Source organism: Peromyscus leucopus, chromosome 7, assembly GCF_004664715.2.
Source record: "Peromyscus leucopus breed LL Stock chromosome 7, UCI_PerLeu_2.1, whole genome shotgun sequence".
Taxonomy (NCBI): Eukaryota; Metazoa; Chordata; class Mammalia; order Rodentia; family Cricetidae; genus Peromyscus; species Peromyscus leucopus.
Genome location: NC_051069.1, coordinates 117,564,372 through 117,579,451, shown reverse-complemented (window position 1 = coordinate 117,579,451; position 15,080 = coordinate 117,564,372). Strand labels below are relative to the sequence as shown.

The following is a 15,080-nucleotide window of genomic DNA, read 5'->3' as shown; positions in this document are numbered from 1 at the left end:
AAAAGAGGAATGATGTAATTATATTATAATCTCAAAAAATTTTTAATTACTTAAAAAATAATAATAGAGTCTGGGAGATATAGCTCAGTGATATCTTGTCTAGCATGCACAAGGCCCAATTTCTAAAACCTGCACAAATAGTAATAATAGTCCAAGGACCCACAGCAGGGCCCTGGATTGCTCTCCAGCGGACTCGTGGCTTCTGCTTCTTCACTCAGTTCACTAAATCATCAAGATCCCTGAGAGAACAAAAACATAATGGTAATGGAGAAACAAACTTGGGTTTAGATTTGCAAGGCAGATACTGAACAAATAAAAAGCACTAATATTTATTTCAAATGAATTTTAAGCTGGGCATGGTGGCTAACTCCTGTGATACCTAGGTACCTAGGAGGTAGAGACAGGCAGATCTCTGTGAGTTCAAGGCCAACCTAGGACAGTTGTAGAACAGTCAAGACTAGATAGTGAGACCATGACTTAAAAGGAAAAACAAGAGTGGTATCATATACCTAGAATCTCAGAACTTTCAAGGTAGAGGAAGAAGGGTGGAGACGAGAGGATCTCAGATTTAAGGCCAGCCTAGAATACATGAAATTGTCTCACAAAAAGCAAAACAACCACAGAAGGAAAAAAGAGGGAAGGACTAATTTCCCTACATGCACCTTTCTCAACTGCCTCATTCTATGAGTTTTTACTTTTGATAGTATTGCTTCTTCGGCTGAAATACATTTCTCTCTCCCATTTGCTAGAAATTAGACAAGCTACTCACTCTCCTAACAGTTCATGCTTATCTCAGGTTGCCAAGTGAATGAATCTGAACAGAAAAGCAACAAGGAACTGACAGAGGTGGAATGCAACAAGGACCCTCTGGTCAGACACCAGACATTGCAATATCCAAGTCATATTCAGACAAAATCCTGAAGTTATGGGTTGGCCACATTCTTCTTTGCCACCATGCAAATTTCTTTTATGATCTGGGCAGAGGGTATGTCACTGTTTTTCCTTCAGTCCACATGTACCGCACATCTCCACATGTAACTCAGTTCTAGGGATACAAATGTGAACACAAGGTAAGTGCCCCACCTTTACAGAGCTTCCACATAAGCAAAGAAGGCAAGGAGAAAACAAATGAGGTCATTACTGCAATAGCAGGGGGCAGGAAAAAAAAAAGAGCAGCTTAAAGGAATCCAGAGAGCAAAGAAACACAATTTTATTTCTTTTTATGTGTATGGGTGTTTTGCCTGCATGTATACCCGTGCAACACTTGAAGGCCTGGTGCACATGGAAGCCAAAAAGGGTATCAGATCCCCCAGAACTAGTAACAGACAATTGTGAGGTCATGTTGGTGCTAGGAATTGAACCTGGGTCCTCTGAAAGAGGAGCCAATACTCTTAAGCACTGAGCTACATAATTTTTCAACAACCTATTTTTTTTGTTTTAGTTTTTCGAGACAGGGTTTCTCTGTGTAGCCCTGGCTGTCCTGGAACTTGCTCTGTAGACCAGGCTGGCCTCAAGTTCAGAGATCCACCTGCCTCTGCCTCCAGAGTGCTGGGATTAAAGAAGTGTGCCACCATTGCTGATTTAGCCATTTAATTTTTTAAAAAGGTTTATTTTTTCAGTGTCTGTCTCATGTATGTACACAAAATACATATATGCCTGATGCAAGCAGAACCTAAGAAAGTCAGATCCCCCAGAACTAGAGTTACAGACAGTTGTGAGCTGCTATATGGATGCTGGAAACCAAACTGGGTCTTTACCAAGAGCATACATGCAGAAAAAAAAACACTCATACACATAAAATTAAACAAAAAAATCTTGAGTCATGTCACATGTCTTTAGTCCCAGTACTTGGGATGCAGAACCAAGTGGGTGTCTGTAAGTTCAAGGCCAGCCTGGTCTACATAGTGAATTCCAGGAGAACCAGAGCTATATAGCAAGACCCTGTCTCGAGAAAACCAAAGAATAAAATTTTGCCTACTTAAGCCCCATTTCTCCATATTATAGCCACAACACTAGCCAATCATCATCACTATCTCTTACCAGGTCTATCAATCATTGCAATCTCCTAACCAGCTTATCAATCAACAAACTCGTAGGTATCAGATCTATAGGAAGGGCTTGCTAGACCACAGATGCTAGGCCCCACTCCAAAGCCCATGTCTCCGTGAGCATAGGATAGAACTGAGGAACCTGAATTTCTAACAAGTTCTTGAGCAGATTGATACAGATTGGGGACAAGACTTTGAGAACCGTAGGTATAGGTTATAGTACAGCAGCAGACCCAAAACCATTTGTTACGTGGCTCATACTGAAGGAGTCTTTCTCATTCATAGTACACACTCATTTATTTCCAGTAAGAAACAGGAAAATGGGAAAATGATAAAACATACATATATATAATATATTATAATATGTTATATATATATATATATATTTAAACTTTCACTCAAACAAGAAGGTGAAATAATTCAGTTGGTAAAGTGCTTGCTTTGCAAGCATAAGGACCTAAGATCATATCCCCAACATTTACTTAAAAACATAGGTGTGGCTGGGCGGTGGTGGAGCATGCCTTTAACCCCAGCACTCGGGAGGCAGAGCCAAGAGCCAGGTGGATCTCCGTGAGTTCGAGGCTAGCCTGGGCTACAGAGTGAGTTCCAGGAAAGGCACAAAGGTAGAGGAAAAACCCTGTCTCAAAAAACAAAAATAACAGGGCTGGGGAATTTAGCTCAGTGGTAGAGCACTTGCCTAGCAAGTGCAAGGCCCTGGGTTCGGTCCTCAGCTCCAGAAAAAAAAAAGACAGGAAAAAAAGCTAAAAATAAATAAATAAATGAATGAATGAATGAATGAATGAATGAATGAATAATAAACAAATAAATAACAACAAAAGATAGGTGTAATGGTGTGCGCCAGTAATTGTAACACTGGGGGGAAGAAATAGGAGGACCCTTGGGGTTCATTGGCCAACCAGTTTAGCCAAAACAGTAAGAAGTGCTCAAAAAATTAGAGATCTCTGTGAGTTGGAGGGCAGCCTAGTCTACACAGCGAGTTCCAGGACAACCCAGACTACAAAGAGACCCTCTCTCAAAAAAGAGGCAGTAGTCCAGAGAGATATTTCATAGTTAAGAACACCTTGTTCCTGCAGAAGAGCCAGGATCGGTTCCCAGCACCCACATGGTGGCTTACAACTCCAGTGGTGAGGGATTAACTCCACTTCCAAGAGACTCAATGCCTTCTTCTGGCCTCCATGGACATTGCATGGGTGTGATGCACAAACATGTAAGCAAGCACTCACACACAGAGAATAATGAATAAAAAATATTTTCAATTAATGTAAAAAGAGATCGAGAAAGACAGCTGATGTCAACCTATTATCCACACATGTGTACACACACACACACACACACACACACACACACACACACACACACGCATGCACACATATGCACACTCGAGACTGTAATTTGCCTGATGTGATCAAAAAAACATTTAAAAAAAAAAAAAAACCCTTTCATGGCTGGAAGGTGTAGTGCACGCCTTTTATCACAGCACTGGAGAGGCAGAAGCAAGTGGATTTCTGGGGCTGTTATACAGAGAAACCCTGTGGGGCAGACCTTTTCACTTAGAAATGATATGCTGGGCTGGTAAGGTAAAAATGTATCCAACCAAACCTGATAACCTGAGTTCAATCCTAAGAACTCACATGGTGATAGGAAGAGAACTCACTCCTACAAGTTACCCTCTGGCTTCCACACAGGGAACCGCATGCATTCAAATAAATATAAATACAAATACAAACATATATACTACTTTTCTTTTTTTCTTTTATTTATTTTTATGTGTATGGGTGTTTTGCCTGTATGTTTGTGCACCACACCCACAGTGCCCATAGAGGCCAAAAGGGTTCCTCAGTTCTTCAGGGAATGTAGTTACACACACACACAGCTGTAAGCTCATGGATGCTAGGGATTGAAACTGGGTCCTCTGGAACAGCAACCAATACTCTTAACCACTAATCTATCTCTCCAGCCCCTAATATGCCACTTTTCACTAACCAAAGCAAACCACACAGCCACATGAAATTTTAAAGGAATGAGCTGTTCAAACATATCAGATACACAAAGCAGAGAAAAATGGAAAGTGTCTAATCTGAACTGGTTACTTTAGGCTGGTTATTTATAAATACTCTTTTTATGGTGGCATCCAGCATGATGACATGTGCCTTTAATCCCAGCACTCAGGAGGCAGAAACAGGAGGATGTCTGTGAGTTCAAGGCCAGACTGGTCTACATAGTGAGTTCTAGGACAACCAGGGCTACATAGTGAGAGACCCTGTCTTAAAAAAACAAAAACCAGACAAAACATTCTTCTCATCACCTCCATCCAGAGCCCTCTAAATAGACTTTCCAAGCCAGGCATGGTGGTACATGTCCTTAATCCCAGCATTTGGGAGGCAGAGGCCAGCCTGGTCTACAAAATGAGTTCTGAGATAGCCAAGGCTACACAGAGAAACGCTGTCTTGAAAAACCTAAATTAATTAATTAATTAAATATAATTTTTAAAAAGACAACAATAAAAATTAAAAGAAAAAGAAAAAAAGAATAGGCTTTCCAACCTGGCAGTAGTGGTGGTTCATACCCTTAATCCCTTTAATCACTCAGGAAGCAGAGGCATGCAGATCTCTGTAGGTTTGAAGCCAGCCTGGTCTACAGAGTGATTTCCAGGACAGCCAGGGCTACACAGAGAAACCCTGTCTCAAAACAAAACAGACTTTCCAAAGCACATAAATTTATGCTGCACATGTCACCTAACTCCCATACAACAGTACTAGAACCTAACACTGTCTCAGGATAAAAATACCAACAGCTAAAAAGATCCTCCCCCAACATCCCATACATCTGCCCAGATCCTTTCCAGCCTCACCTACTACTCTAGTCATACAGGTTTTTTCCTCCCTCCTGAATATGCGTACTTACCCTCTACCAAGTTGACACCCCAGACCACTTTTAGCTCTGCTCCAAATCAACCCATGAGGAAGTTTTCTTGATACCATCAGTATAACCTCCCTAGTGGACATACCTAGATCTCTCCTTCAAGAGTTGCTTTTTTTGTTCTGGGAACTCTGAATACACATAAAATGGCAGAGCAGGTAGAATCTGCTCATACTATCATCCATATAAGCCAGCTCTGATCTAACCACACACCCACCCTGTCTCCTGTTAAAAGTGTAAAATAAATCTGATTGCAAATCATTGTTAGTAAATGTTTGTATACATGTTTAAGACGTAGAGATTCTTGTGTTGCTTATAACACCACTATCAAAGATGTTTTTAACATTTTTTCTTAGTAACAAATCTAGACATTATTCCAAATTCTTTTTATTTAAATTAGTAAGAAGAGAATGAACCCAGGGACTCTAGCTCTATTACTGAGCTATATCCTCAGCACTCAGTACTCTAATGTCTAATTTCCTCAAATGTGATAAATGATATTAACCATTTCTTTATTTGACTAGATACAGATGCAAATATGCCCTACACATCGTCAGTGTAATTCCAACTGCTTATCATCTACAGTCCTCTCCTGTCTTTAATTGTGGAAGAAAACAGGTTGCTAGTCTTGAAGTTTCCTGTGTCCTTACTTCTGTCAATGGCAGTCCTGTGGCATAGTTTAAAATGTTCCTCTCTTCAGTAGTTTTATCAGCTGTTAAATGTGGATATTTCATCAAATTTGCTGGGTTTTTTTTTTCTTCCAAGACTATCCCACATATTTTCAAAAACAAAATTTTTGTCTTTTTTTCTTCCTGCTTTGTTCTCTCACAGATCACTAAACTTCATAGGATAAAGGACAAGGGTTCTAGCTTCTTCCTGTCATAGGGCTAATCTCAGTTATTTCTTCAATCAAGAAAAAAATATTAGACAGAAGGCCAGGGAGATAGCTCAACTGGTGGTAGAGGGCTTATACAGCATTCAGCATAGCATGCTGGAAGCCTGGGGCTCAATCTCTAGGACCACATAAAGTGGGTATGGTGGTATATGCCTCTAATCCTAGCATTTGAAAGCTGAAGGCAAGAGGATTAGAAGTTCAAAAAAATAGTAATTACTATTATTATTATTATTATTATTGTGTTTATAAATGATGTGTGTTTATAACTGGCACAGCAAACATATCACATCAATTGTGGCAGAGGACAACTTTTGGAAGTCAGTTCACTAATTCCATTGCAGGTAAGAGGATCAACTAAGGCCATCATACTTGTGCACAAGTATTTTTACCCAATGAGCCATCTCTCTGGCCCAAGGATGTGAAGTTCAAAGCTGAAGTTATCCTCAGCTACAGAATGAGTTCAAAGCCAGCCTTGACTATATGAGACCCTGTCGGAGGGAGGGAGGGAGGGAGGGAGGGAGGGAGGGAGGAGGGAGGGAGGGAGGGAGGGAGGGAATGAATCTATCAATCAAATAGGCAAGCAGGCAAATAAGGGGAAAAAACCCAGCAGGTAAAAGCACATGCCAAGCAAACCTAACAAAGAGTTCCATCTTTGGAAACACAAAAAGCTGTGTACAGGGGGGCAGGTTTGGTGGTGCATACCTTTAATCCCAGGCAGGCAGATCTCTTCGAGTTTGAGGCTAGCCTGGTCTACATAATGAGTTTCAGGCCAGCAAGGGTTACACAGTGAGATCCTGTTTTGTTTTTTTAAAGCTAGATACAGTAGCACACATCTATAATCCTAGCACTCTGACACACATGAGAGAAGGCAGATGGGACAATCACCTGGAAGCTCCGGGGCTAGCTAGACTGAGGTATTGAGCAACAGAAACAGCAAAGGAGACCTCACCTCAAGATAGGGGAAATTTAATTTCTACATGAATACCCACTCTCATACACAAGAATCACACATACAATAATAATAGTAATAATAATAATAAAATAAAATAGAAATAATAAGGAATGGCAGGAGTCAGGTATGGTGCACATGCTTGCAGTTCTAACACCTGGAAATCTGAGACAGGAAGATCAATCACCACAGTTGAAAGTTAGCCTGTTATACATACCAAGTTCCAAACCAGCCAGAGCTATATAGCAAGACTCTCTCAAAAACTAAAAATGAGTAAATCAATTATATATGTGTGTGTATAGATACACACACACAGAGAGAGGGGGGGGAGGAGAGGTAGGAGGGAGGGGGGAGGGAGGGAGGGAGGGAGGAAGGAAGGAAGGAAGGAAGGAAGGAAGGAAGGAAGGAAGGAAGGAAATGTGAGGCATTGGGTAGAAAACTGTAATGGCCTTTGCCCCTTCTACCCACTTACAGATAGTTAGGTTACAACTTTTTCCTGAGAGCCAGACAGTAGTGGTGCATGCCTTTAATCCCAGTACTTGGAAGGTAGAGGCAGGCAGATCTCTGTGAGTTCGAGGCTAGCCTGGTCTACAGAGTGAGTTGCAGGACAGCCAGGGCTACACAAAGAAACCCTGTCTCAAAAAAAACAAAAAACAAAGAAAAAAAAGTGTAGAGCAGCAGAACAGTAATTTCCCAGGCCCTGCAAATTATCACACAAAGCAAAGTGACTGTAAGCAAGTTATTTAACTAACATCTTTGCGATTCCTGCTGTGATATTTAGTTAAGATGAAGTAAAGAAGACTTTTCAGGGGCTGGAGAGTTAGCTCAGTGGTCAAGAGGTCTTACAAAGGACCCAAGTTCTATTCCAGCACCTACATGGTAGCTCACAACTGTTAAATTCCATCCCAGGGTATCCAATACCCTGTCTGACAGTCTTGGGCACCAGGCACACACCTGGTGTATCTATAATACATTCAAACAAAACACTCACAGACATAAAATACTGAAGTAAATTAAATAAATAAATAAGCAAGGACCGTGGGAGCAGCACTGAGACAGGGGCAGGCAGATCCCTGAATTCCAGGACAGCCAGAACTACACAGAGAAACTGTTTCAAAAAGAAAAAAAAAAAAAGACTTGCAACTCAAAAAGCTGTGTAGATAGGAATACTGACTCCTGAAAGTTGTACATTGATTCCTACATGCAAACCAAAAGCTGCCCCCTCCACCACACACACACACACACACACACACACACACACACACACACTAAATCTTTTTAAGTTGCATAGAACAAAGCTCCACATAAACAACACTAACTTCTAATCTTTAAAAGGAAGCAATACAAACCTCCTATTTCCTTTTTTTTTTTTTTTTTTCTTTTTTGGTTTTTTGAGACAAGATTTAGATGTAACAGCCCTGACTGTCACAGACCTGGATTTTTTTATAGATCAGGCTGGCCTCGAACTCAACAATACATCCGCCTGCCTCGAGAATGCTGGGACTAAAGGCATGTGCTACCACACCCAGCCAAACCTATTTCTAATTGAAAAAAAAAAATCTAAACCCACACAATCCTGTGAAATAAAAATCCTTAGAAAAATATCAGATAATACCCAAAACCTGCCTCCATTTGTTAACTGAGTCCCTTCTACATCCAGGTGCTAATGATACCAGGCACCAGACATGATCCTTCCCTTGAAAAACTCACTATTTAAAGAGGATGATATGAAACCTGGGCAATATGGTGGAGGCCTGACACAATATCATGACAAATTTGGCACAATACAGTACATCTGGTATATCTGAGCTTCGGTTCCAGATATACACCACCAGTGAAAGCAGGCTTTCCAGAGACAAGATCTGAGCCATCAAAAACTACTGTAGGGGGCCATAGAGATGGCTCAGCAGTTAAGAGACTTGCTGCTTTTGCAGAGGATCTGGGTTGTTTCCAGCACCAACATGGTGGCTTACAACCACCAATAACTCTAGTCCCAGAGATCCAATGACCTCTTTTCATTTCTGCAGGAACCAGACACTCACATGATACATGTACAAACATGCAGATAAAACACCCACACACATAAATAAAATCTAATGAACAATAATAAATAAATAAATAAATAAATAAATAAGAATACCACTAAAGCTCAAGAAATAAATCAAGCCTATCTCAAAAGAGATGGGCAGCATGACAGCGTAATCTTGGGTCAACAAGACTTATTAGAGGACAGTCCAGGATAAAGGGAATCCTCTAGACCTAAAGATTCTTATTACCATGGAACAGCGGAATGGATCTAGGGTACTTTCCCAAACAAAGAGATCAAAGCCTTCTTTCAGAAAGAACAAAGGTAGGTCACAAACTAGGCCCTTCTTCCCTTTCACTTTACAGCAAGGTAAAAATGGGGCCAGTACTAACTCATTTTCATACTATAATTACCATAATATCTGGCCACTTCTCCTTTTTACCTTTCCAGCCTGTAAAAAATCTCATCAGGGATCCAAGAGACAGCTCAGGAGGTAAAGGTGCTTGCCACCAAGCCTGACAACCTGAGTCTGGTTCCTGCAGCCCACACAGTACAAAGAAAACTGCTAGTTGTCCTCTAACCTCTACATGCACACCATAGCATGGTGACATAGGAATCATGGCATGAGCATTTAAGGGCGCACAACTTAAAAGCACATACATATCAACTCCTACTCTTGTATCTGTCCTTTCTTCCTATTCCCATCTCTTATGTCTAATACTCTATTCTAGTCCTAGTCTGCAGGCCTCCTCACTGACCTCTTCTACCAGTCCTTGGCTCTTCTCTTTCTCCTCACATACCAAGACAAGTATGCTCACACAACCCCATTCATCCACACCACTTTTAGATATCACACAAGGGCTGGGTGGTGGTGGTGGTGGTGGTGGTGGTGGTGGTGGTGGTGGTGGTGGTGGTGGTGCACGCCTTTAATCCCAGCACTTGGGAGGCAGAGGCAGGCAGATCTCTATGAGTTCGAGTCCAGCTTGGTCTACACAGCAAGTTCCAAGACAGTTAGGGCTGTCACACAGAGACACTGTCGAAAAACAAAACAAACAACAACATAATCACACAAGGACTAAATGATGGTTCATTCAAATAGCCAGTGCATATCTTTCATTCATTAGACACCACTTTAGTTACTGAGGATAAAAGGTAAGAGACAAAGTCCCCACATACACAGATATCTCAATGGAGACAGAAAGGACAAACAAACATAACACATTAAGTGCTACTGAGAAAATGTAAAGACTGAAGGGAATGCCAGGCAAGTTAAGTGTAGCTGTTTTTTTGTTTTTGTTTCCCCCCCCCCCATGTGGTTGTTTTTTGAGACAGGGTCTTACTATGTAGTTCTGGCTGGTCTAGAACTCACTAAGTAGGCCAGGCTGGTCTTGAACTCATAGATTCTCCCACATTTGCCTCTTGAGTGCTGGGACTAAAGGAATGAACCACCACACCCAGCATCAAGGGACAATGCAGTCAGCGACAATGTCTAAGAAGTTTGAACAAAAACCTCTGAGGATAACAATCAAGTTACTCAGACATTTGTTGAACACTCCAGACAGAACAAATAGTATTCCAGTGGTCCGAGGCACAGTGGGACTAGGATTTACGGCAATCAAGAGGTATAGCTAGAACAGATCATAATAAGAGACCAGAAAAGGTGAGGGAAGAAACAAATACTAAAATCTTACCTACAACAGCCTTCCCAAACAGGCTTCTAGCATGAGGCTCAAGCTAAGACATAACTGAAGGAACTTAATAGTAAAGTGCGCCCATGCACACATGGCAGAGTATGCATATACAGTAGGAAAGAGGAATAAAAACTAACCATGCAAAGGCTTGAGAGGAAGCATGGCAAAAAGAGATGGGATGGGGCTGACAAGATGGCTAAGCAAATAAAAGTGTAAGCCTGGTACCCTGAGTTCAAACCCTAAAACCCACAGTAGAAGAACTCCTGAAAATTGTTTCCTGACCTCTACCTGTACACATGTGTATACACACACACACACACACACACACACACACACACACACACAGATGGGGGCCAGAGAAATAACACAGTGGTTAAGAGCGCCTGCTGCTCTTTCAGGGGACCTGGAGTTTGCTTCCCAAAACCCATGTTAGGAGATTCACAACCATCTCTAACTCCAGCTTCAGAGGATCAGATACCCTCTTCTAACTTCCTGGGGCACTAGCAAAAACACACAACCTACATTCACACAAAGACACACATAAAATAAATCTTTTTAATTAAAAAAAATTTAAGATTTATTATTTTATGTGGATAAGCCTTTTGCCTCCATGTATGTATATGCATGTCTGGTGCCAGAGGAAGCCAGAAGAGGTGTCAGATCTCCTGGGACTAACATTTAATCTCTTTTCTCCCAGAATATTAACTATAAATAACCATTTTCAGAAAAACTAACAAATCATATTGATAGTTTGTAAACATGAGCCTAATCTAGTGCGTAAGTGACTCCTTTTGCTTTTATATTTTATATACTTTATGGTTTTGCCTAACCCAGTAATACAGAGAAATCAACAAGAAACAGCAGAAACTCTTGCTTCTTGTTGTCGTCATTTGTTGCGCTTACACACTTGCAATGTTTCAAGAGCTTATCTCCTCCATTTAGCATGATGAGCAAAAACTAGCTAACTGAGGCTGGCCTCATTAGCTAAAACATTTATTTATTTGTTTATTAATTATATAGCTAGAAGAGAGACCAGATAAAGATAAGAGAAGCCACAAGAAGTAGTCATACCTACAAGAGCCTTCCAAAACAGGTAGGAACCCCAGGGCTTGGCTTCCAGGATGAAACTCAAGCTAAGATGTATTTGAAGGGGGACCTCAGCTCAACTCTTTCTCTTCCATATTCAGCTTTCTGGAACTATTCTACTCCAACATGACTTAAAGAGAGACAAACAGGTCATATGCTAACATTAAATGGGTTGCTTACCCTAAGCCATCACTTAGTAGTTTAACTGAATTCCTGACATGAAAAAGTGAAAGCAAAAAACAGGGTGCCCAAGACTAACAAGTGTTCTATTTCCAAGAACTTATCCAAAAGGTGAGAAAGCCATTAAAAGGCTATATGTCATGCTATGAAAGTGACAACAATCAGTGGCCCATGCCCAACAACAACCTGCATAAAGGCCTAGAACACCACAACTTTGGGAAGAGAAAGACTCTGATTTTACTGACTGAAGAAGAGGAGAGTGCAGCAGGAGACTAAGACACTTCTCTGAAGTTTTATGTATTCTATAGTCTTGAGCAATTCACCAGAAAAAAAACACAAAACTGGCTGCCCAGAAATGTGGCACACATCTTTAATCCCAGCACTCAGAAGGCAGAGGCAGGTGGATCTCTGTGAATTCGAGGCCAGCCTGGTCTACAGAGCGAGTTGGGCTACACAGAGAAAACCTGTCTCCTCCAAACAAACAAAAAACAACAACAAAACCCATACAATGTTGGAATATGTAAACATAAAAAAACTTGTCTTCAAAGCTAAAAATGTAGCTCAGTGGTTGAGAGCTTGCCTAAGCTCAAGAAACAGGGCTCAGTCTTCAACACATACACATAATATCTGGGCATAGCCCTTCCTGCTTGTAATTTGAGTACACGAAGACTGTTAGAAGTTCAAAGCCATCTTAATCTACATAGCAAGTTCTAAGCCAGCCATAGCTACTTACCAAGACCCTGTCTCAAAAAAAACTGTTTTCAATTCCCACTACTTAAAGTTATTTGGTGAATTAAAAAGAATAATAAATTCAAATTATATTCTTCAGCTCATTTTAGCAGTTTTTTATATGTGCAATTACTTGGGAAGGAGACTCAATTTTACAGCTCATATAGGGCACATTTAACTAGTGTTTCCTATCTTCTCACCAGCAATTCTTAGTCTAATTCCACCTACATTCACGTTTTACACTGATTTGTCAAAACTGTAAAAAAGGAAGTAACTAATTAGTTCACATTCTGCCATGTGAGTAAACCTTTTTAAAGCCTGAGTACTTCTTGGAAAGGATGCCTGAATAGATGAAAGGCTAGCTCCTCCCTTGAGTAACCCACAGGGTCTCTAACAACTGACTCATTCTGCAGTTCTGACTTAAGTCTTCTTTTGGTTCCTCACATTTCTGCAGGCAGTGGCTTAACAGTCCTGTATAGCTTGACTGCTTAAAAATAACCTAGTAATCTCACTTGGAGTCCTATTGTTTTTCTCTCTACGTCTCCACAAACCTCAAGTTATGATAGTTTATAACATTAAAATGAACATATCACATCTGTGTGGACATAAAAATTGTCCATTTTTTAAAAATTCATTAATTATCTACTCTTAAAAATGGAACGTTGACTCTTAGGATCAGGGGCCAAAACGGGAGGATTTTTGTTCTATGTTGGGAGTTATTCACAAAAACTTACACAAATTTACAAGCAAATAATAAGTCCACACACTACAAACTATCAAGCCAAAAATGAAGGCTGCTGGGCAGAGAAGAAAATGGAAGGAAAGAAAAGGAAATGACTCAAAGTAATAAGAGTGTATATGCGTGAACCTTATTCATCCCTAGCCAGCAGTTAAGATTTGAACTCTCGGTCTTGGGGAGTGGGAGAACACACAAAAAGAGCTGTGTTTACTGGACTTGTTCCCTCTGTGCTACTTTTTGTAATTGTGCGAGATATAGATATATATATATATACATATCGATTTAAATATGTAACCAGAACTTAAAACATGGAAAAGGGAGGAGTTAAAAAGTCTCAGCTTCCTGAAATGTTTCCTAACTTATTTTCTATGATGATGATCTTATTTCAAACACATAAAATAGGATATAATCCATGCACAATCTTGGAATTTAATTCCTTTAAAAGTCAAGGCCTTCAAAGTCTGTGAGTAGGCTGGCAGTACTTAAGCACTTCTCTACCCTAATTCTGAACTCTCTCGGTATCGAACCGGTCTCTTTAACGGGGTCCGTTATAACATACACACCCCCCAATTATCTACCTGGAAATGATTCCTGTCAGAACATCCGATTTCATACCGTTTCGTCGTCAATGTCAAACCTCGTCCTGAGCTGAGAAGGGAGAAAAGCTCAGTGTTGCAACGCGTCCTAAGCATATCCTCATCCATTTTCTTCTCACCGAAACTCAAAACCAAGCATCTTTTAAATGCCGAGATTTAAAAGCAAGGCAGTCGCCAGGCGCTCGGGTCGCCACGGTCCGGCTCGCCGCGCCCTGCGCTTTCTAGGCTGGGAGCTGCATCCCGAGCAAGGGAGCGCGCCCCGTGAGGCGCGGCCACAGCCCCGGGCGGGTCCGCGGGTCCAGCCAGCCTCGTCTCCACCTGCGAGGCCAGGCAAGGGCCGGCGACCGCTGCGCCGCGCTGACCAACGGCCGGCGCCCCGAGTGTCAACGCCGGACGCTTCCGCACACAAAAAGCGCCTCTTGGTCCACCCGGCCGCCCCTCCCACCGCGCCTCCCGGCCCCGCGCCGCACAAAGGCCCGCTCGTCCCGCCCGGCGCCGCGGGAACAAAGGCGGCCGCCCGCCGGCCCGGCACAGGTGCAGCCCCGGCCAGCGGGCCCAACATGGCCGCGCGCCCGCCGCCCCGTTAGCCGTCGCCGGTCGTGCGCGTCCGGCCGGCGCTTCAGGCCGAGACCTCCCAGCCTCCTGATCCTCCGCCCTCGCCTCAGGCCGTGCGTCCTCCTCCGGCCTGCCCGCGCCGCCCGGCCCTCGGCCCCTCAGGCCGCCCCCACAGCCCTCGGGCCTCGATCGCCCGGCCTCCCTTCCCCGGCCAGCGGTTAGTTCCCGCGGCGGTTGGCCGGCGGCCCCAGTGACCTGCACTGCGTCGCATCCTCCGGAGGCTGTCCGGCAGTGGCTGTCCAGCGGCGGCGGCGGCGGCGGCGGGCGCGAGGCCGCGGAGGGCAGGGCGGCGGGAGGGGGCGGCGGCGGCGGCAGCGGCGGGCGCAGCGCGGCCAGGCCGAGGCTCTCCGCGCGCGGCGCCGACCCCGCCCCCGCGCCTCCCGCCCGCCGCCGCCGCCGCCGGGGCCGCCGCCGCCCCCAGAAGCCGCGGGAAAAGTGCGCTCCGCTGATTGGCTGCCGCCTCTAGGCGCCCGCGGACCGGGCTTTTCAAATCCGCGCCGGGGCCGCGCGCGGAGAGCGGCGGGCGGCGGGCGACGGGGCGCGCGGGGCAGGCAGCGGTCCCGAGCGCGGGTGTTGAAGGAGCCGG

General features: G+C 43.3%; 1 protein-coding gene across 3 annotated transcripts in view; it reads right to left on the bottom strand.

Moving 5' to 3' along the window:
• The window catches only part of Nsd2 (nuclear receptor binding SET domain protein 2), an 84,232-nt gene extending 69,438 nt beyond the window's left edge, over positions 1–14,794 (bottom strand). Inside the window, exons 1-2 of one of the 3 annotated variants that reach the window (XM_028870768.2) lie at positions 14,690–14,794; positions 13,862–13,931 (exon numbers count right to left, since the gene is read on the bottom strand). The gene's annotated coding sequence lies outside the window, so the exon portion shown is untranslated. The remainder of the gene's footprint in view (positions 1–13,861; positions 13,932–14,689) is intronic. The other 2 variants (XM_028870772.2, XM_028870771.2) reach the window with 2 other exon arrangements.
• Between the last annotated feature and the right edge of the window lie 286 nt (positions 14,795–15,080).